Below are 16824 nucleotides of genomic sequence, written 5' to 3' on the forward strand. Positions count from 1 at the left end.
GGCCGCGAAGCTGGGAGCTCACCGGCGCTATGGGGGAGGATGGTCGGGCGTGGGGAAATGAAATTGGAGGGGCTTGGGAGCACCAGTGAGTTACTGCGGTGCTCTAGCAGCGCTGGATTGGGGTTCGGAGGCAGTGAGGGCGGCTGACGATGATGGGCAGTGGTGGCGGCGGAGGTCCGGTGAGGGATCGAGCTCGGGGAAGAGGAAATGCTGTGGCCTGGGGGTGCTCGGGGGAGTAAAGCAGGTCGCAGAGCAACAGCTGAGCACGCCTTAAGGCTAGGAGGGGCGTTGTGCGCGCGAGCAGGAGCTGGCGACGCCGGCGGCACGCGTGGCAGCTCGGGCGGCGGCGGTGCAACGTGGGGAGAGCAGAAGCGGGCCAGCGCGGGATTGGGAAGGCGGCGACGAGGCAGGGGAGGGCACGTGGACTGGTGCAGAGCGGCGCTGGGGCGGCGGGGGCGCTGCACATGGCCAGCAGAGCGGCGGTGGCGCCTCGGGCAGAGAAGCAGAGGAGAAGGGAGGGAGGTAGACGAAGGAGGACTGAAAAGCAAATTCCCAAAAATACAGGGACTCCACTATAATGTTTAAGTAACTTTCAAACCAGAGCTCAAATGAAGATCGGCCCAAAAGCAAAAGTGTAGGGTTTTTCAAAATCTACAACTTTGTTTTAAGGTTCATTAGCAGAAGAGCTAAGGATTTGGAATTAGTATGAAACTTAGCAAAGTTTCTAAACTTTATATAAATCCTATTTAAAAACTATACTACATATACATCATAGGTGTAGTTTTACCTATATTTACGATTTAAATGCAAGTTTTTGACTTTTGCAAAACAACCCTCATACATTTAAATTCTACCTTTCATACTTACCCCTTTAACACAAAAGGACCTTTATTAATTTATAATTATATATACAACCCTTTTCCTTATCATTTAAATTTTTAAACACACTTTCACCATATTTTGCACCCAACTTCATACTAAAATTTAGTGTGTGACAATGCTAAGTACCTGAGTGTCACAGATAGAAAAAGCGCAAGTGGGATGGCTTTCTACATCAATGGAAGCCTTGTGTCCTGGTGTTCTCAGAAGCAGAAAATGGTGGCTCTTTCATCTTGTGAGGCTGAGTTCATGGCAGCAACAGCAGCAGCATGTCAAGCACTTTGGCTTAGAAGTGTACTGAGTGAACTGACAGGAGGGGAGCCGGGAGTGGTGAAGCTATATGTTGACAACAAATCAGCTATTGCGCTAATGAAGAATCCTGTCCTTCATGGGAGAAGCAAGCACATTGATACTAAGTATCATTTTATTCGCGAGTGCATTGATGAAGGACAGATTGCAATTCAGTTCGTTTGCACTGAAGAACAACGAGCAGATGCTCTAACAAAAGCATTGCCTGCAGCGAAGTTGGCAATCATGCGGCATCAGTTAGGTGTCCATGATCTTGGGTCACACCAGGATTAGGGGGGAGTATGTTGGAACTAATCCAGTTGTGACCCGTTGGCCCGGATATTGGCACATGGAGTCAGCAGGAGCGTCTTCAGGAGCTCATGCAGGAAGTGGATGCGGCGAGTGCGCCGAGCGTGCGTGAGTGTGTGGGTAAAAAATAACATGCGGTGTGCATAAGTTTGTTTCCTTCTTTTGTGGATCGTGAGTCCATGATTCCGTTTTAGCTGCTAGTATAAATAGCATTCAGTTGTAACTTAGTTTTTTTGAGACACTCCAATCAATTAGAGAAAATAGCTCTGTCCTCCGAAACAGCTTCTCTCGTTCTTGTGCTCAGTTCTTCCACCATATCAAAGTGTATGCGATTGTGCTGCTCCAGGCTAGTTACCAACATAATACAAAACAGCACTTAGGCTACCAGAAAATGCCAACTAAAACAAAAAAAAGATCTTGACAGAAGAGAAACTTTATGCTTTTAGGCTTCGATCCTGTTCCTGAAATTCCATCAAAATTTGCTGAAAAACTCCATGACAGCAGTCTCCATTGTACGACAGCTCTTCTTTAGTGATTTCTCCTCTTCCTCTTTAGACAACTGGGACCAACATCGCGTCCAGTAAGTCCCCCTGAAAAGGACCTGCAAATACGAGTTAGGGATGGTCCTTTAAAAAACAACACCATTTCTACTCAACCAAATAGCCCAACGAAGAGCCGAAGCACCTACAAGAATCTGTTTTCTAAGCTTTACAGAATAATTCCTTAGCCAAGAACCCAAAAATTAGAAATACTTGCAGGTGGTTGAATACCAAACGAGATGTACACAACATTCCAAATGAACCTTGCCACATGACAATCGAAAAACAAATGTTGTATGGTCTCATTAGAGTTATAAAAGTAACATTTGATACACCCTGTCCAGTTTCTTTTGACAAGATTGTCCTTTGTTAGAATGACTCCTTCTCAAATACCACATAAAGACCTTTATCTTATGTGGTATTTTCAACTTCCATGACACACAATTAGCAGGCACATTTTCAGCTCTCATCAAGTCAGAATACAAAGACTTCACTCTGAATGCAGCATTTTTATTTAGATTCCAAGCAAAACTATCATTTGACTCACCCAGTTCATCATCTTTTCAACCAAGTCAAACCACAGCCTCAGCTTGTTTCCCACCAGAGCTCTTCTAAAAGAGATGTTTAGTGGCCTTGTGCTTAGCAGATCGGCTACAGTTTGATTTTGTTTCCTAGCAATATTGTACAACACCGGATAATGTTTCATTAGAGATCTTTCCCTATCCAAAGATCCTCCCAAGACCTGGTTTGACACCCGTTTCGTACTATAATGTTTCCTCTTTCAAAGGAGTGGTCCTTAAAATCCATGAGGCCTGTCCAAAATTGGGAGTCTCCTGGTTTATGTACCGCTTGTGCCAAAGTTTTGTTATTTATATATTTCTTCCTGGGCAAGTTTTGCCAAGCTCCATCCTCATTTAAGAGTTTAAATAGCCATTTTCTTAACAAATCAATGTTTTGGAAGTCCAGGTTAGTGATACCTAGACCCTATATATACACTTTGGTGTGCAAAGGATGCTCCGTTTGGCCAACCTGTACTTCTTCTGATGCTCATCAAACTAACAAAAAAATATGGACCTGTAGTAGTCCAATTTTTTAAGAACTCCTTTAGGGATTTAAAAAAAAAGACAACATAAACATTGGTAGGATGGAGAGTACGGAATTAATTAGCACTAGTCTCCCTCCTACTGACAAAAGTTTACCCTTCCAACTGTACAATTTCTTTTGGAATCTTTCTTCAATCATGCTCCAATCTTTATTTGCAAGTTTATGATAACTCATTGGGATGCCTAGGTATTTGAAGGGCAAAGCCCCTTCCTTACACCCAAATAATTGAGTATAGGTCGAGGCCATAACCTTAGCTTCACCAAGGCAGAAAAGCTCGCTCTTATGGAATTAATCTTAAGGTCAGATACCTTTTCAAAAGTATATAGTACTATCTTCAAGTTTTTGGCCTGTTCTAAATCATTTTCCAAGAAGAGAATCATATCATCAGCGTATTGTAGGATCATAGCCCCTCATCAACCAAATGAGATACCAAACCATTAAACTCACCTGCACTTCTAGCTCTAGAAATAAGAACCGCAAGCACATCTGCCACTACATTGAAAAGAACATGTGATAAAGGATCCCCTACCTTAGCCCTTTTTTAGTTTGGAAAAAAATTCCAACATTGTTGCTTACCTTTACTCCTACACTGGCCCTGTAACAATTCTCTCAATCCATTTGCACCATTGTGGCGAAAAACCTTTCATTCTTAAAGTTCGTTGTAAGAAAGACCAATTGACCTTGTCATAAGCCTTTTCAAAATCAAGTTTAAGAATGATCCCCCTTTGTTTTTTTCCTCCGGAGTTCATGGATCGTTTAATGTAGGATGACAATTCCCTCCATAATATACCTCCCTGGTAAGAAGGCCGTATGTGAGGGTCTAATTATCCTATTTGCAACCACTGTGAATCTATTGGCAGCCACTTTTGTGAAAATTTTAAAGCTAACATTCAGCACACAAATTTGTCAATACTGTTGGATCATATTAACCTCTTTTTGTTTTAGAAGTAAAGTTATTACCCTAAAATTCAGACTAAAAAGAGGAAGATCACCTTTGTGGAAATCTTTGAATATGGTCATTAGGTCATCTTTTATAAGACTATAGAACATTTGGTAGAACTCCGCTGGGAAGCCATCAGGCCCAAGAGCTTTGTTGTGTTTCATTTGAAAAATTGCTTCTCTAACCTAGAAGTTTTCTATTAAAATATCATTTTCCTCACTGGTAACTTAAGGAATATCCTCCTTCATGATCCCATCCATGGACCAAAGATTTTGTTTTGAGTCCCAAAAAGACCTTTGTAGTACTTTGTGATGTATTTTTTCAAATTTTCTTCACCCTCAATTATCCCTGCCTCTTGCTTGAGACGGAAAATTCTAGTTTTCCTTCGCTTGCCACTTGCAACCAGCTGAAAATACTTGGTATTATTATCTCCCTGTAATAGTTCCTTGTTTTTGCTCTTTGAAACCATTTAATTTCCTCTTCTCGAAATAAGTGCGCTAATCTATCCTTTACTCATTGCTTGAGGTCAATCTGTTGCTGATTCAAAGTTTGTGTTTCAGCTTTTTTTTGTCAAGCTCATCAGCTTTTCTAACGAGTTCTTGCTTTTCTTTCTTATATTCTCCATTCATATTTTTTGCCCAACCTCTCAAAAATTGTCGTAGCTTTCTTATTTGTTTTGCCGTACTCATAGGGAAGATGAGCAGTTTCCCTCTTTATTCCAAATCTCCGACACAAGATCGAAAAATCCTTCTCTTAGGAGCCACCAAAGTTCAAAGTTAAAAAGTGGTGTCTTCTTATCGCTTGTCCCCTCCTCTGTGTTTAGGAGTAATGGAGTGTGATCTAATGTTTTCCTTGTCAAGGCAATAGCAGTGGTTAATGGGAAATGTTGTTCCCACTCCGTACTTACCAACACCCTGTCAAGCTTTTCGTATGTTGGAGTGGCTAAAGAGTTAGCCCATGTAAATTTTCTTCCAGACATCTCAATTTCCCACATGTTTAAGCCGTCAATAATAGCATTAAAAAGAAAAGACCACTATCATTATATCTCTCATTGTTTTTGCACTTGGATTCCTAATGATGTTGAAATCACCCCCAAGCATGAGTGGTATCTTTTCTTTACTGTAGGCATGGACTAATTTGGTTAGAAAAATTTTCTTGTATTCAGGTTGGGCTGCCCCATAAACGGCCCCTAGGACCCACTGGAAGTTATCAACTTTATTTTTGAGTCAAAATTCCACATAGAAATCACCTTCTTCTATTCTTCCAATATCAAAACACTTCCAAATTTACGTCCAAAAGAATTCCTCCTGGCCTACCATGAGGTTCCGTCCAATGCCAGAGAAAATTTTACCCTGACATAAGCCATTAAGCGTCGATTGGGAGAGATCCCTCGTTCCTGTTTCTAAAAGAGCGATGAAATCTAAGTTCTGCTCTCTTGTTGTATTAGCGAGAAATTTTATTTTAGCCAAGTCACTAAGACCTCTGCTATTCCAAAAAATTCCTTTCACTTGGAAACAAGTTCACCTTACAAGTCTTTCTCTTTCGTGTCTTAGCACTCGACTTACTTCCTTTCAGGGCAGTCTTCTCATAACAACTTAGTTGATAACTGTCCTCATCAAACACCTCCTCTAAAAGTTCTACACAAAGTTGTTTAACAGCACATTTTTCTAATTCCTACAAGATTTCCTCATTGTCACTACATTGTGACACTTCAACACTGTTATCAGAAGTTAAAGTTAGTGGTTTCTTAACAAGATATGTTGTTAACAAAAGCTTTACCGCAGTAGCAGCCTTGACCTCACTAGAACCAAGACTGACTCCTAAATGCTTGATATTAAAATAGCATCATTCAAAAGTAAAGAGTTTAAAGAAGAGTTCGAAGAATTACCTTCCATGTTCTCTAAGTTCTTTTAAGCCGTCCTCCGCTCGACCCGTGTCAATATACGCTCATCAGAAGAATGCACCAGCCTTGGACTAGCCCGTGGTGGTGAAGTATGTGTTAGTTTGATCTCAAACTCCGGATCGGTCTAACGACCGATCCGGAGTCTGTTACGCGCCCCGATCGGGGGCGCACCGCCAACCCAATGGCGGGTGGGCCCCCGTCGCGCAGCGCCAAAATAAATAGAGAGGTGGGGGCCGGGGCACGACACACGAAGTTCGTCGCCGTGCCTAATCCCCACCTAAAACCCTAGCGACCCGATCCAAAGGGGAGGTGCTGAAGCCACGGGAAGTGCCACCGTCGCCTCTACGCCGAGCACCGCCGCCGCCTCTGCATCCACGTCGGCGCCACTGCACCAAGTGCCACCGCTGCTGCACGGCATCGTCTCCGCCCGCTCGCCCTCGTCCACGACTCCGGCATTACTCCCTCAACCCCATGGCCAACACCAGCGAAGCCGGTTCGTCCACGGGGGGTACGGCATTCTCTCTCTCTCTCGATTCCTATCTAGATCAGTCAAACATTGTTGCCTAGTTGGTTAATTACCGAGCTAATTGATGGTTAGGGGATCCTAATATGAAACAATGGTATCAGTTTAGCCTACCTAATCGTAGTTAGCATCGGGTCAGTAAGAAAAGCAATTAGAAGGAGGGGATTTCAATTAATCCGAGAGAAATTGCAAGGGAACAACAACAAAAGCAAGATCCAACCCCTCGGGTGAAAGATCCCTTGCACCCCGAGCCCAAAACCCTAACCCCGTGCTAACCCTAACCCTAGCCTTATCCTCAATCAAGCAAGAAAGAAGGAGGAGGGTACCTACCTCGCCACCGGGAGCTCCTACTCCACGGGCAAGAGCCGCCGCCTCCACTGCAGCTCCGGGATTCAACCCGAGCCGCATCATCCCGAGCTTCTCGAGCCCCTGTCCTTCACCGTGCCTAGCGCGCGGGCGAGCTGACCACCTAGGGCCCACTCGACGGCGGCGCGCTCACACACAGGCGAGCGCGCTCGCCGGCGAGGAGGCCCGCGGCGGCGCCGTCGCCTCGGTCGCCGTCGCGAGGAAGAGGAAAGGGAGTGGCCGGGGAGGCGCGGGCGAGGGAGGAGGAGAAATGAGCTAGGGTTTGAGGGGAGAGGCGCCGCGCGATGGTTTTGATCGGGCCGCAACGGCCGGACGGCCGTCGGATTTGATCCGACGGCTGCAGAGAGAGGACGGGCGCGCGGGCCTCTTTAGGCCCAGGCAGGACGCCACTTTCCTGGCCCAGGCCCAGGTTGCGGCCTGGTGCGCGGGTGGGCGCCGCGCGCGCGCGTTGGCCGCGCTGGGCCGGGCCAATCTGGGCCAGTTTGGGCTAGATTTTGGGCTGGTGCACAGTCACATTTTGTGATTTTCTCAGAAACTCTTTTAACCACTTAATGCATGATTTAATCTCTATTTTAATTTCACCAACGTGATAATTTTTATAGAGAGAACGAAGTAAGAATGTTTCTGAAAGTTAGAACTTTTCATTTTTCCGCTGCAAATTTAATTAAGTTATATCCTTTAATTATTTTAGACCCAACGAGATATTATAATTAAAGGAGTCAGTTTCCAGTTTTTTCTTCAGTTGTAATATTGTTATTTTCTGACCAACGTTGATAATAGCAATATTACAATTTTTCGAGTCAGTTTTCAGTTTTTTCTTCAGTTATAATATTGTTATTTTCTGACCAACGTTGAAAATAGCAGTATTCTAATTTTAAGTCAGTTTCCATGCATTTGCTCTAATTCTGCCCAACGGTGTCTTAGAATTAATGCAGCTAGTTAATTGTATATCTTAATATTGACCAACGTTAAATTGAGATATGCAATTATTGTTTTATAAAAGGAGTTCTCACCTTCCTTGATTTAAATTTCAGGATCTAATGCCACGACCTTCATTAATGCTATACCGCCGTTGGATGGTTCCAACTACGGGATGTGGGCACAGAAGTTAGAAGTGGCTCTCGCATTGTCAGATATCGATTTCGCCATCACCTCACCGTTTCCCGCTTGTCCTGCGGAACTGGTGAGGGACCCGGAAGAGACGACTGCCGCTTGGAAGGCTCGTCAGAGAGAACATGCAAGTGTTCAAATGAAATTTGATCTTGAGAAAGCAAAATGGATCTCTTCCAACAGAAAGTGTTTGATGGTTATCAAAAGTTCCATCATAGACAGTATCAGGGGAGCAATCCCAGATTGCCCCACCGCAGTTGAGTACTTAAAGAAAGTGGAGAGTCAATTTGTTGGCTCTTCAAAAGCTTATGCTCAGACTCTGATTCAGAGGTTAGTCAATGATAAGTACACAGGCGGTGGTGTGAGAGAGCACATACTGAAAATGAGCAATATGGCATCTAAGCTAAAACCTATGGACATGGAGCTTCCTCATGCTTTTGTTGTCCATTTGGTTCTGGCTTCTCTGCCGAAAGAGTTTGAGACTTTTGTTGTTAACTACAACATCAGCCCAGACACATGGAACTTAGAGAAGCTCATTGCGATGTGTGTGCAAGAAGAGGAAAGACTCAAAGCCTCGCATGGTGACACGCTCAACTATGTTAGGCACAACAAAAGAAACAACTCTTCAGATAAAAACACGAGGCCACAAGGGAAACCTCAGTTCAAACGGGGTTTCACTTCTTCTTCTTCTTCTTCGACTCACCCGGGCAAGGGTGCAAAGAAAGATCAACCACACGTTGAAAAGGATCAATGCATGTGGTGTCACAAGACGGGACACTACAAGAAAGATTGCCCAGATTTTCTACAACATTTAATTAAGAAAGGTGAGGATGTTATCACATTTATCGATGAGACCCTGTACGTAAGTTATTCTAAATCTACTTGGTGGATTGACTCAGGTGCAACTGTTCATGTTGCTAATTCTTTGCAGGGTATAAGTACAAAGACGATGCTACAAAGAGGGGATAGATGGCTGAAAGTCGCCAATGGAGTTAGAGCCGACGTTGAAGCAGTTTGTCAACTCACGTTAGAATTAGAGAACGGCTTTAAACTCCAGTTACATAATGTTCTTTATGTACCCTCTTTGTCTAGAAATTTAATTTCAGTATCATGTTTGGCAGATGATGGTTATAAGTGCCATTTTGGCAAAGAACAATGTGAGATTTTATTTGAAAGTCAGTGTGTTGGTCTTGCCATCCGACAAGACAAACTTTATATGTTGCCTATGCATGAGACTGTAAATTCTGTAAGCAATACCACAAGTATTGAACGCACGTCTAACGACGCAAGTCATAAGCGCAAACGATGCGACAACGAAAATTCAGCGAAATTATGGCACTGTCGTTTAGGCCATATTTCGAGGGGGAGAATTGAGAGATTAATTAAAGAAAATATTCTCCATCCGTTAGATTTTTCAAATGAAGAATATTGCATCGATTGCGTTAAAGGAAAGTACGTTAAGAAAATAAAGAAAGGAGCTAAACGCAGTTCAGGGGTTTTGGAGATAGTGCACACAGATATCTGTGGTCCATTTCCCATAAAGTCCGTGGACGGTTATGATTCGTTCATAACGTTTACGGATGACTATTCGCGTTATGGATATATTTATCCAATCAAAGAAAGATCGGAAGCGTTAGATAAATTTAAGATTTTTAAGGCTGAAGTAGAGAATCAGCAAAATCTTACAATAAAAATAGTAAGATCTGACCGTGGAGGTGAGTACTACGGTCGTCACACCCCGTATGGCCAAGTTCCTGGAACTTTTGCAAGGTTTCTACAGGAAAATGGAATAGTAGCCCAGTACTCTACACCGGGCGAGCCTCAGCAAAATGGAGTCGCTGAAAGACGTAACCGTACCTTAATGGATATGGTGAGAAGTATGCTAAGCTACTCTACGTTACCGATTAATTTGTGGATGGAGGCGTTAAAAACCGCTATTCATATTCTTAATCGCGTACCGAGTAAGTCGGTGCCTAAAACACCGTATGAGTTGTGGACAGGGAGAAAACCCACACTAAATTATTTACATGTGTGGGGCTGTCCAGCTGAGGCGAAAGTATTTAATCCAAATATCGGAAAGTTAGACCCTAAGACAGTAAGTTGCCATTTTATTGGCTATCCAGAAAAGTCGAAAGGTTATCGTTTCTACTGTCCTAACGGATATACAAAGTTCGTAGAAATGAGACACGCTGTCTTTTTGGAGGATCAGATGATGAGGGGGAGCACGGTAGCTCGGAAGATTGATCTTGAGGAGAAGCGGGTTTTCGTACCTACTCCGATGATCCAAGATCCATTTTTCGTGTTGCCTGTTGCTGCGTCACCTACGGTGCCAGCACCTGCTGCTAGTTCTCCAGCTGCGGCAACGAGTCAGAATCAGGAACCTGTCCTTCAGGATCCGACAGAACCGATAGCCGCACATCAGGGGGAGCAACAGCAGCCCCAAGTGGAAGAAGTGCCGATAGCTGAGGCACCGAGAAGATCTCAAAGAATAAGAAAGCCCGCTATTTCGAGTGATTATCAAATCTATAATAGCGAGGAAATTCAGATGGAGGGTGACCCCACTTCGTTTGAAGAAGTCATGAGAAGCGTTCATTCGTCTGAGTGGTTGGAAGCCATGAAAGACGAAATGAAATCGATGAGTACCAACGATGTTTGGGATCTAGAAGAAATTCCTAAAGGAGCCAAAACAGTAGGCTGCAAATGGGTCTACAAGATAAAATGTGACTCCAAAGGGAATATAGAAAGATATAAAGCGCGACTTGTGGCGAAAGGTTTCACGCAAAGAGAAGGGATAGATTATAATGAAACATTTTCGCCTGTTTCATGCAAGGATTCCTTCAGGATTATAATGGCGTTAGTGGCACATTATAATTTAGAATTACATCAGATGGATGTAAAGACGGCGTTCCTCAACGGGGATCTTTATGAGAACGTTTACATGGCACAGCCGAAAGGTTTTGTCGTGGAAGGAAAAGAAAAGATGGGATGTCGTCTAAAGAAATCCATTTATGGGTTAAAGCAAGCCTCCAGACAGTGGTATTTAAAATTCGATGAAACCGTAAGAAAATTTGGTTTCAAAGAAAATGAGGAGGACAACTGCATTTATGCAAAATTTAAGAATGGAAAATTCGTTTTCCTTATTTTATATGTGGATGATATTCTGCTTGCTAGCAGTGATATTGATCTGCTGTTAGAAACAAAGAAATTCTTGTCCTCAAAGTTTGATATGAAAGATTTAGGTGAAGCCTCATTCGTTTTAGGAATTGAGATTCACCGAGACAGAAATAAGGGGGTTTTAGGATTATCGCAGAAAGCATACCTAGAAAAAGTACTAAAGAAGTACGGTATGCATTCGAGTAAGCCAACACCTGCTCCTATAGTCAAGGGCGACAGCTATGGGAAATTTCAATGTCCCAGAAATCAGTACGAAATCGATCAGATGAAAGTGGTACCATATGCTTCAGCTGTCGGAAGCCTACAGTATGCTCAAGTATGTACACGCCCTGACTTAGCTTTTGTCACCGGGATACTTGGCAGATTCCAGAGTAATCCAGGGATAGAACACTGGAAAATGGTTAAGAAAGCTTTGCGTTATGTGCAAGGAACGAAAGACCTCATGCTAACATACAGGAGATCTGAATCTCTAGTGATAGAGGGCTATTCAGACTCAGACTTTGCGGGAGATAAGGATGATAGAAAATCCACGTCAGGTTATGTGTTTACTCTCGCAGGTGGAGCTATATCGTGGAAAAGCTCCAAACAGACAGTAACTGCATCATCTACGATGTATGCAGAATTTATAGCTTGTTATGAGGCATCGGGGCAGGTTAAATGGCTAAAGAAATTTATACCCGGATTAAGAGTGGTTGACAGCATAGAAAAACCACTAAAGATGTACTGCGACAATGAGCCTGCAGTATTTTACGCTCACAACAACAAGTCGAGTGGAGCTGCCAAACACATCGACATAAAGTTTTATGTTGTTAAAGAGCAAATCCAGGATCATATAATCAGTCTTGAGTATTTGAGCACAAAGAAGATGTTAGCGGATCCGCTCACAAAAGGCTTACCGCCCAATGTGTTCAGAGAACACTTAGCCGGCATGGGTTTACGGGAAAGCCTATGATTCCTGGACAGTAAGGGCCCAAAAGTACGGTTCTATTTCAAACAGAAAAGTGTGTTGTGGCTGTTAATCCAGCGGTAATAACTGTTGAGACGAGGCATGCTCGATGCACTGATCTGAATGAAATCGGACGTAAGAAGTGAGTGAGTAAGTTGAGATCAAAGGGGAGAATGTTAGTTTGATCTCAAACTCCGGATCGGTCTAACGACCGATCCGGAGTCTGTTACGCGCCCCGATCGGGGGCGCACCGCCAACCCAATGGCGGGTGGGCCCCCGTCGCGCAGCGCCAAAATAAATAGAGAGGTGGGGGCCGGGGCACGACACACGAAGTTCGTCGCCGTGCCTAATCCCCACCTAAAACCCTAGCGACCCGATCCAAAGGGGAGGTGCTGAAGCCACGGGAAGTGCCACCGTCGCCTCTACGCCGAGCACCGCCGCCGCCTCTGCATCCACGTCGGCGCCACTGCACCAAGTGCCGCCGCCGCTGCACGGCATCGTCTCCGCCCGCTCGCCCTCGTCCACGACTCCGGCATTACTCCCTCAACCCCATGGCCAACACCAGCGAAGCCGGTTCGTCCACGGGGGGTACGGCATTCTCTCTCTCTCTCGATTCCTATCTAGATCAGTCAAACATTGTTGCCTAGTTGGTTAATTACCGAGCTAATTGATGGTTAGGGGATCCTAATATGAAACAGTATGCAGTTCTGGTATGGCCGCAGCTGCCCAAACACCATCTTCCACAATTTTAGCATGCTGTTCGGCAGCCTGTATTGGATTTTTAATCACCCCACCAGCCTTTTCTGTTCCTTCCTCGCCAGACTAGTGCTTGGCTCGGGAGCAGTAGCAGTATATTACAAGCGTAGATAAGAATATTCCAGCTCCAGCCACGCGAGGCACTCGTGCGTCTCAGCGTTCTCTCCCGTCTTCCCGTCGTTGACCAGCGGCCCGATGCCCGGCCGGGCACGCAAGACGCCGTCCCTGAGCGCCTTCAGGACCCTGGGCTCCAAACCAGTCATAGCTGTTGACTAGCATGCCGCTACCCTCCGGGATGCGCTTGAACTGGTACAGCCGGACCTTGGACTGGTCGCTCTCCTTGTCCTGCATCGTTATCACCATGTCCAGCGCCCGAATCGGCGGCATCCCGGGGCACGGCGGAAGGGTGGGGTAGAGGTAAGGCAGGGCAGGTTGAGGGAGACGGCGAGGTCCCCGGCCGCGGACGCGAAGAAGTAGGCGGGGACGCTGAGCTCCGAGGCGACGTTGAGCGCGTCGACGCAGAAGAGGTAGAGCAGGAGCGCGTCGACCGCGGACAGCGAGCGGAGGAGATCCCGCAGCGTGGGGTTCGTGAGCGCGAGCGTGTTGTCAGCCGGAGCTCACCTGGAAACACTAGAACACACGAGCACGAGAGGGTTTTGGGCTGCCTCAAAAACGTCGCAGCATTTTCTGACTCTATTCATCCTTTTATTCGCGATTACATCAAACGGAAAACCAGCGCTGGAGCGCTTCTCCCGCCGCGATATTGCCGCGTCCATCCCTACGACGCACGACGGGAGAGCGAGTCCAGAACGCGGAGGACTCGGACTACGCGAGCTATTCTCGCCCACAACGTGCGCATGGCCGCACACAGGCCGTGAGCTCATGCATAGACCCTTGACACGCTAACAAGCTGACAGCTAGATACTTGAACAAGCTTGACATGGCAACAATTCACCCCCTCAAGCTTTGTTCACTGAACTTCTAGAACTCCAAGCTTCAGTCGCTGCTCAACAAACTTGTTGCGCGCCAGGGGCTTGGTCAGAATGTCTTGCCAGTTGCCGTTCCGTCCCGATGCTTTCAACCTTCACCTTCCCTGCATCTGCACATTCTCGAATATAGTGATATCGGGTGTCGATGTGCTTGCTTCTCTCATGAAACACCGGATTCTTCACAAGAGCAATGGCGGACTGATTATCAATCTTCAGTGCAAACGACGTGGTTTCTTCATTCCTCAACTCGCCTATTAGTTGTGCCAGCCACACACCTTGACAGGTTGCCGTGGTGGCTGCGATGTATTCCGCTTCACATGAGCTCAGCGCCACAACACGTTGCTTCTGTGACTGCCAGCTGATCACATTCTGACCAAGGAGGAAAAGAACACCATACGTACTCTTTCGGGTGTCAACGTCGCCGGCCATGTCGCTGTCGCAGTAGCCGATCAGTTTGACCTCGCCGTCCTGCCTGGTGTAGAGACACCCGTAGTTGATCGTCGCGGCGACGTAGCGCAGGAGCCTCTTGACCGCCGCCAGGTGCTCGATGGTGGGCTTCTCCATGAATCTACTCATGTACCCCACCGAGTACGCAAGGTCTGGGCGCATGTTGACGAGGTAGCGTAGGCATCCGACGAGGCTGCGGTACTTTGTCGCGTTCGTCGCCGGCGCCGAGCTCTCCTTGCTCAGCTTGAACCGTGGCTCCATTGGAGTATGCACAGGATTGCAGCTAGCCAAGCCCACGTTCTCCACGATCCTTGCCGCGTACGCGCTCTGGTTCAGGGTGATTCCCTCGGCTCCCTGCTTCACTTCAATCCCAAGGTAGAAGCTCAGGGGTCCAAGATCACTCATCAGGAATAGCCGCGCCATCTCCTTCTTGAACCTCTTAATCTCATCCACGTCGCTCCCAGTGATGATGAGATCATCAACATACACACCCACCAGGAGCCTTGATGCGCCATGTCTGCGAGCATAAACTCCGTGCTCGCACTTGCTCTGCTTGAAGCCGATCTCACAAAGGCTGTGATCCAGCTTGATATTCCACGCCCGGGGAGCTTGGCGCAGCCCGTACAGCGCCTTGTCGAGCCGTAGCACTTTCTCTTCCTCCCCTTCTTGCACAAAGCCCGGCGGCTGGACGATGTACACCTCCTCGTTCAGCTCCCCATTGAGAAAAGCTGATTTGACGTCCATATGGTGGACGATCCACCTCTCCTAGGCAGCCATGGCGAGCAGCACTCGAACTGACTCAAGCCGTGCCAACGGTGCGAAGACGTCGTCGAAATCCACGCCTTGCTTCTGCACGTAGCCTTTAGCTACTAACCTGGCCTTGTGCTTGATCACATTCCCTTGCGCATCCTTCTTCAGTTTGTACACCCATGTGAGCCCGATTGGTCGGTGCCCAGGGGGGAGGTTGGTGAGGCGCCATGTCTTGTTCCGCTCAATGGCCGCCATCTCCTCCAGCATTGCCCCGCGCCACGGAGCGTGCTGCTCTGCTTCGGCGAACGTCGCGGGCTCCTCTCCCACCGCTAGCATGAGCTCTCCATAGTCAAGCTCGCGCCCCGCCATGCCCGAGACTTCTGCATCCCCAATGATGTTGTCGAGGGAGCGAAGCCGGAGCGGACAGCTGCTGTTGTAGTCGGCATCGAGGTGGGTGCTGTCCAGTACCCCACCGGTGTCCTGGGCACTATCCGGCACTCCGCCGCTTGTTGGCTCCTGTCCCGGCCCGGCCGCGTTCTCATGCGTAGTACCGATCGGTGTCGCGGGCGCCTGGGAGCATTGGTGTCGGGGTACAGGGTGTCGAGGTAGGAGAAGTGGCCGTCGCAGGTGTCGCCGTTGCAGGTGACCGTCCACCCCGTGCTAGTGCACCCGGCGACGTTGTTGCCTCTATGGGCGCCGTCATAGTATGTGACGGTTTCTCCTGGTGCACCATCTCCCACACTGCATCCACAACGAACTCCTGGCTCTTCTCCCCTTCGGCGTCACTCCAGCTCCAGGCCGCATCCTCATCGAACACGACATCACGAGAGACGTGGACGCGCCGCGCCCGCCGGGTCGTATACCCGGTATGCTTTGTCCCCTGGTTCATACCCGAGCAGCACCATCTTCTTGCTCCTGTCATCAAGCTTGCTCAGGTGTGGCTTCACCGTCTTCACATGCACCATGCACCCAAACGTGCGCAGGTGATGCACTGCGAGCTTGATACCATGCCATGCCTCATACGGTGTACGCCTGGCGAGGCTCTTCGTCGGCGCGTGGTTGAGGAGATATACGGCCGTCACGATGGCCTCGCCCCAGAACTCCGCAGGCACACCTCTTCCCTTCAGCAGGCTCTGTGCCATCGCCACAACCGTTTGGTTCTAGCGCTCCACGACACCGTTCTGCTGCGGCGAGTATGGCGCCACCAGGTGCCGGCGCACGCCACGCCCTGTGCACCACTCGCCAAACTCAATTGAGGTGAAGTCACCCCCATGATCAACGCGCAGCACCTGGAGCGCCCGACCCGTCTCCACCTCGACGAGTGCTTGCCACTGCTTGATTGCCGCCGGCGCCTCGTCCTTTGACTTTAGCAGCCTCACCCACATGTACCGTGAGTGGTCATCGACGAGCAGCAGGAAGTGTCACCAGCCTCCAGGTGTCGCCGGCTTGATGGGCCCACAGAGGTCGCCGTGGACCAAGTCCAGCACCCCCTGCGCTCGGTACTTGGCTGCTGCCGGGAACGAGGCGCGCCGCTGCTTCGTCGCCATGCAGCAGTCGCAGAGCTGTTTGACGTGCTCGATCTCGGGGAGACCTCGCACCATGTCGTCCCACGCCAGCTTCCACAACACGTCGAAGTGCAGGTGCCCGAATCTTTCGAGCCAGCGCCACGCGTTGTCCCCACGCCGTGCCAGCATGCACACCGGCTTGGCGATCGTCATGCGGAGGAGGTACAGGCGTCCTGGGGAACGACGTACCCGTACCACCGGTCATCGTCGCTGGTCCCAGATCCGCAGTATGCCGT

The sequence above is a fragment of the Panicum hallii genome, chromosome 7 (assembly GCF_002211085.1).
Source record: "Panicum hallii strain FIL2 chromosome 7, PHallii_v3.1, whole genome shotgun sequence".
NCBI classification, from domain to species: domain Eukaryota; kingdom Viridiplantae; phylum Streptophyta; class Magnoliopsida; order Poales; family Poaceae; genus Panicum; species Panicum hallii.